This window comes from Sapajus apella, unplaced genomic scaffold (genome assembly GCF_009761245.1).
Source record: "Sapajus apella isolate SASKATOON/1434 unplaced genomic scaffold, GSC_monkey_1.0 scaffold1960, whole genome shotgun sequence".
Classification (NCBI taxonomy): Eukaryota; Metazoa; Chordata; class Mammalia; order Primates; family Cebidae; genus Sapajus; species Sapajus apella.
Window position 1 is genome coordinate 1,011 of NW_022438886.1, and position 5,390 is coordinate 6,400.

Consider the following 5,390-nt stretch of genomic DNA (forward strand, 5'->3'; position numbering starts at 1 on the left):
AACAAAGAATTACCATATAATCCAGCATTTCCACTTCTGGGTATGTACCACCTACAATTCAAAGGGCCTCACACATTTATACACTAATGTTCATAGCAGCGTTGTTGAGAGCAAATTCTAACGTGTGTGAAAAATCATATTGTTTGCTGAGAAATCCTATTGAGAGCAGCAGCAAGGAAAACCTAGTTGGCCCCTCAAAGCAGAAAACTGCCCCCAAAGCAGAAAACTGCTCAAAGCGTTATAAAACCGTAACCAATATAAGAATGTCTCACGCCAGATGAATTAGTTCTTTGAACACAGGATATGTGACCGTTTCATTTGTTCCCCTGTAAAGAGCTCTTTCCAGTTTGTATTGAACCTATAGTAAACACACACAAGCTGCCTGGTTAGTTTACCTTTAACCAATGAAAGAACACAGAGCATCTGCTTGTAAAATTTGTCACTGGAAAGTCAAGAATAAATACATAGGGCAGAGTCCGCTCTGGACTCTCGGCTGGAAATGCTGTGAGACACCTGGTGCTCCACTCTGAATGCACTTTTTCCTCTCTATCTCTGTGTCTGTTTCTTAATTCCTTCAGCGCTGCCTGGGTTGCGGCCTCCATGGCTGAGCTGGTCTTGGCACAGCGTTATTCATAGCAGCCGAAAGATGGCAGCAATGCAAGTGCCCACTGACAGACAAACAAACAAATGTGGTCTCTCCATATAGACAAACATTATTCAGCCTTAAAAAGGAAATTCTGACACATGCCAGCACCTGGATGAACCTTGAGGACACTTCACAAAGTGAAATATGCCAGTCACAGAAAGAAAAATGCCGTATGATTCCACTTATGTGAAGGACCTAGAGTAATCAGATTCACAGAGACAGAAAGTAGACTGGTGGCGGCCAGGAGCTGGGAGATCAGTAATGGCTTATTGAATGGGGACAGAGTTTCAATTTGGCAGGATTTAATGGGTTCCAGAGTTTGGCTGCACAAAAATATGAATGTACTTACACTGAAGTGTGTACTTTAAAATGGTTACGGTAAATTATTTGTTCTTTACCATATTAAAAATTTTTTACATTAGAAACGTGTATTTACTGAGCACCTCCGTGCTGGGCATGATGATAAGATTATGAACACCATAGTTATAAAGAACGCTCTTAGGGAGGTAAAATTCTAAATGTAAAACTAACATAGACAGACAATAATAGACACAGACCCACAGGGCTCAGATAGTAGGCTTCTTAGAGATTATACATTTCAAACTAGAAATTATTAAAATTACTCAGCACTAAATTTGTAGTTTAGTAATTAATTTAGCCAATCAGCTAATTTACTAATTACTGAAAATTACATACTGAAAAAGAACCAGAATATAGTAGAAAGAGATGACAGAAAAGGCCACCTAAAGCCCATCTTTCAGAAAGTTCTCTTAGCAGATGAGGGATACAAGGGCACTTCCTGGCCAGGCGTGGTGGCTCATGCCTGTAGTCCCAGATACTCAGGAGGCTGAGGCAGGGGAAACGTTGCACCCAGCAGGCAGAGGTTGCAGTGAGCTGATATTGCACCACTGCACTCCAGCCTGGGCAACAGAACGAGATTTCATCTGAAAAAAATTAAAGAGCAGGGTGCGGTGGCTCACGCCTGTAATCCCAGCACTTTGGGAGGCTGAGGTGGGTGGAACACTTGAGGTAAAGAGTTGGAGACCAGCCTGGCCATACCCCATTGCTATTAAAAATACAAAAATTAGCTGGGTGTGGTGGCAGGCATCTGTAATCTCAGCTGCTCAGGAGCCTGAGGCGGAATTGCTTGATCCCAGGTGGCAGAGGTTGCAGTGAGCCACTGAGCTCCAGCCTGGGTGACAGGGTGAGACTCCATCTCAAAAACATTAAAGCCCATCTTTTAAACAATTCTCCCAGCAGATGAGGGATACAAGAGCACTTCCTTACCCTGGTAGCTCTGAGTGTCCAGTCTGTGTCCTTGCCCACCACACTTGATGGGGAAACAGTAGAGCAGCCTCCACTGCAAGCTGCACTGAAGATCCCACCCACACAGTGAGAGTTCCCTTTAGCCTGCACTTCGGGTTGGTTGCATCCCAAACTCTCAATGCATCGTGTGCTAAGGTTCCACCCTCCCCTTGGCTGGGAAGTATGTCTTGGTCTTCTGTCTCCGGGTGCTGGTGGCGGAGCCTGACATGGAGTGAGCACTTCATAGACGCTTGTTCAATTTCCTAGGTACTCAGCAGGCTGGGCCTAACACCACTGCCTGCAAAGGTGTGGCAGGTGTAGGGACTCATCAACCCATCCCTGCTGCTCTTACAGAAAGAAGAGAGGAAGATGGGTGGGAGTGGATGGAGAGTTGTCCTTTTAATAAGGAGGGCCAGGAGCTGTAATAAGGGCCCCTCTCCTCTGGGGCCCATAGCCTGGCCTTACTTCTCTTCTCTCTTCTTTACAGTTTGAGATTTCATCTAAGCCAGCACTAGGCTGCCAAAGACTTCAAACTCTTTCACCTTCTACTCTCATTCCAGCTCCTTGACAAGGGCAAGATTCTTGGCTGGGATAGAACAACCAGCATGGAATGCCGGGAAACTCAGAACAGCATGTGCTTCACATGCAGGGAAGAGGAGCTGTTTGCCATTGCACTCAAAATAGTTCTGAGGACATGAAACTCTCCCACTGGTCTGGGTAATTCTCTGCCTTCCTCCACATCTCCACTGTACATCAAGAGACAGCTGGGCCAGTGAGTCCCAGCCCTGTAGAGAGAGATCTACCAGCTCCTGTTCATGCCCAAGGTATTTATTCACTTATTCAACAGCCATGTGGGAAGCCGCCGCTTCAGAACACTGTGCACAGGGGGACACGAAGCCAGGTTCTCAGCTGCATGGTCCTCGCATTCCCTGCCTGATCCAGGGATCTGCTGAGGCAGGAGGTTCTTTGAGGGAAACTAATAGCTCTTCAGAAGCCCAGGTAGAGAGCTGCTGTCTTTAGTGTAGACACACTGGGACTGAATGCTTTGGAGGGCCTCTGTTGTGGTAGGGGCCCCTGTGAACTCGGGCCCCCAGGCTAGAGCATTCAAAGTTTTTTTTTACTTTCTTTTGGAAAATAACTTTTTCCTTTGAGTTTTCAACTAAAAAATAAAGCTAGCAGAATCCAAGAATGTGTCTCTGGATTGCTGGGGCTGATCATCCACTCAGGAGTTGGGGAGACGTGGGCAGCTACGGAATCTTCTCAGCAATAGGGGGTGCTCTCAAGCCCTCTTTGGGCTGAGTCTTTGGTAGGAGATTGTAGGGTCCAGATTCCAGAGCAAAGGGCCAGGTGTCAGCCACGGAGACTGAGGCAAGCTGAGGGCCAGATGCCAGACTTGGCTGTCCCTGACCTCCCCACCCATGAATCCCTGGTGCACTGCAGGTGCTAGATGAAGTTCAGAAGAAAGAACTCCAGGGTAAATGGGAATGAGAAGATTGGTCCTCCACATTTCTACCCTGGAGGGAAGAGAAGGCAGGGTGGCTGGGATCTGAGTGTTTGCTATGGTTACAGCCTAAAGACCCCCGAGCCCAGGCACTGCTCCAAGTACCTTGAAAGATGTTTGATCTTCAGCCTTACAATAAATAGTCCAATGAGGAATAGATGATCTCCTCAATGAGGAAAAAAACAAAGACTGGTAGAGCTGAGGGGATTCCCCCAAGATCATACAACCTACAAATGGCCAGGACGGTGCTGATGCGGGCCTGTCTGCCTCCCAATGCTGCTCAAGCTTGATCATCCCCCACCACTTCTGCTTTTGCATTAATAGCCTTATGCCACATATTCTACCAGTCACTTTATGAAAGAAAGTCAAGTAAACTTTAGCCATTTCCCAAGCCATAATAGGTAGCTCCTGTTCAAAACACCCTGTAAATCAGGTCATGCAAGATCAGATATGCACCCACAACTGTTACAGGTGCTGTGCTAGCCACTGTTTTGGGTAACTCAGCCTAGGAATATGAGTGAAGAGACAACTCACAAAGAAAAGCAAATCACTGGCATGGAGGGGGCCCTGAGCAATTCAGAGTCAGAGGCAACTAGAGTGTGCAGCCACCTGACCTGCTGCTTTCCCAATATGCTTAATGGATCCATGATGTCGGGTCCACAGAGGAAATGCAGAAGCCTTTCCTTCCTGCCTCCCACACTCTGTGGGTCAAGTATTTACCAAAAACACAGCAGTGGACTGGACACCAGCAGAGATACAAAGAGGGAAAATAGTTCTCCCTTCTCAAGGCAGGTTGGACAACATCAATATTTTGCAGTTAGGATGTGTGGGTGGAGTGTGTGTGCATGCCCAGAATTTAAAGACAAACAGATGGGAGAGGGAATGATTCCAGCAAAAAGACCAGTAAATATTCACATCGACAACATACACTGAACTGCAGCCTAGACAACATAGCAAGGCTCCATCTCTACAGAAAATTTAAAAATTAGCCAGGCATGGTAACACATGCCTGTGGTGTCAGCTACCCAGGAGGCTGAGGAGGAAGGATCACTTGAGCCCAGGAGTTTAAAATTACAATAAAGTGTGATCACATCACTGCACTCCAGCCTGGGCATCCAAGTAAGGTCCTATCTCTAAAACAAAACAAGATAAGACATTTACATAAAAATCAATGAATAAAAATCCAAAATAAAATATCAGCAAATAAACCCCACTGGGGCTTCAAAAAAAACTTACCTAAATCAAGAGAGACTTGTACAGTGTGAAACAGATGGCTCAAAATTAGAACTTTTCATTTTATTTATATTAATGTTGAAAATCATAATCATCATAGATGTTGAAAAGGCATTTGACAAAATTTACTACAAAATTTATGAAAGAAACTTACCAAATTAGAAAGAGGGATACTTCCTTAAATTACACACAATAAAGGAAATTACACCCAGACGCACACCCATCAAGCCAAAGCCCAGCACCATTTGTAAGCAATGGAAGCAATAGAAGCTTCCATCAACCTTTGAAACAAAAGAATGCCCTCTGTTACCACTATTATTTTGGAGGTCCTAGCTCATGAAATTAGGCAAGGAGGAGAGTAAGACATTAAAGAAAAAAGCAGGAGGTAAAATCATTATATTTACTCTGAAAAATGAAGCAGACAGATTTTGCTAAGGAGTTAGGTACAAAAGGAACGTACTAAACAGTCTTCCTTTTTCTTAATTTTTAAACTATAGAGATGGGGCTAAGCCCAGCTCATGCCTGTAATCCCAGCGCTTTGGGAGACCAAGGCAGGCAGATTGCTTGAGGCCAGGAGTTCGATACCAGCCTGGTCAACATGGCAAAACTCTGACTCTACTAATAATACAAAAATTAGCCAGGTGTGGTGAAACACATCTGTCATACCAGGTACTCGGGAGGCTGAGGCACGAGAATTGCTTGAAT

General features: G+C 45.1%; 1 long non-coding RNA gene across 1 annotated transcript; it reads right to left on the minus strand.

Moving 5' to 3' along the window:
- Nucleotides 1-361: 361 nt before the first annotated feature.
- LOC116547054 lies at nt 362-4,213 on the minus strand. The gene is made up of 4 exons (XR_004266923.1): nt 4,199-4,213; nt 3,637-3,641; nt 2,755-2,760; nt 362-479 (listed from the first exon to the last, which is right to left on the minus strand). It is a non-coding gene; the product is annotated as an uncharacterized LOC116547054 (long non-coding RNA).
- Nucleotides 4,214-5,390: the final 1,177 nt, after the last annotated feature.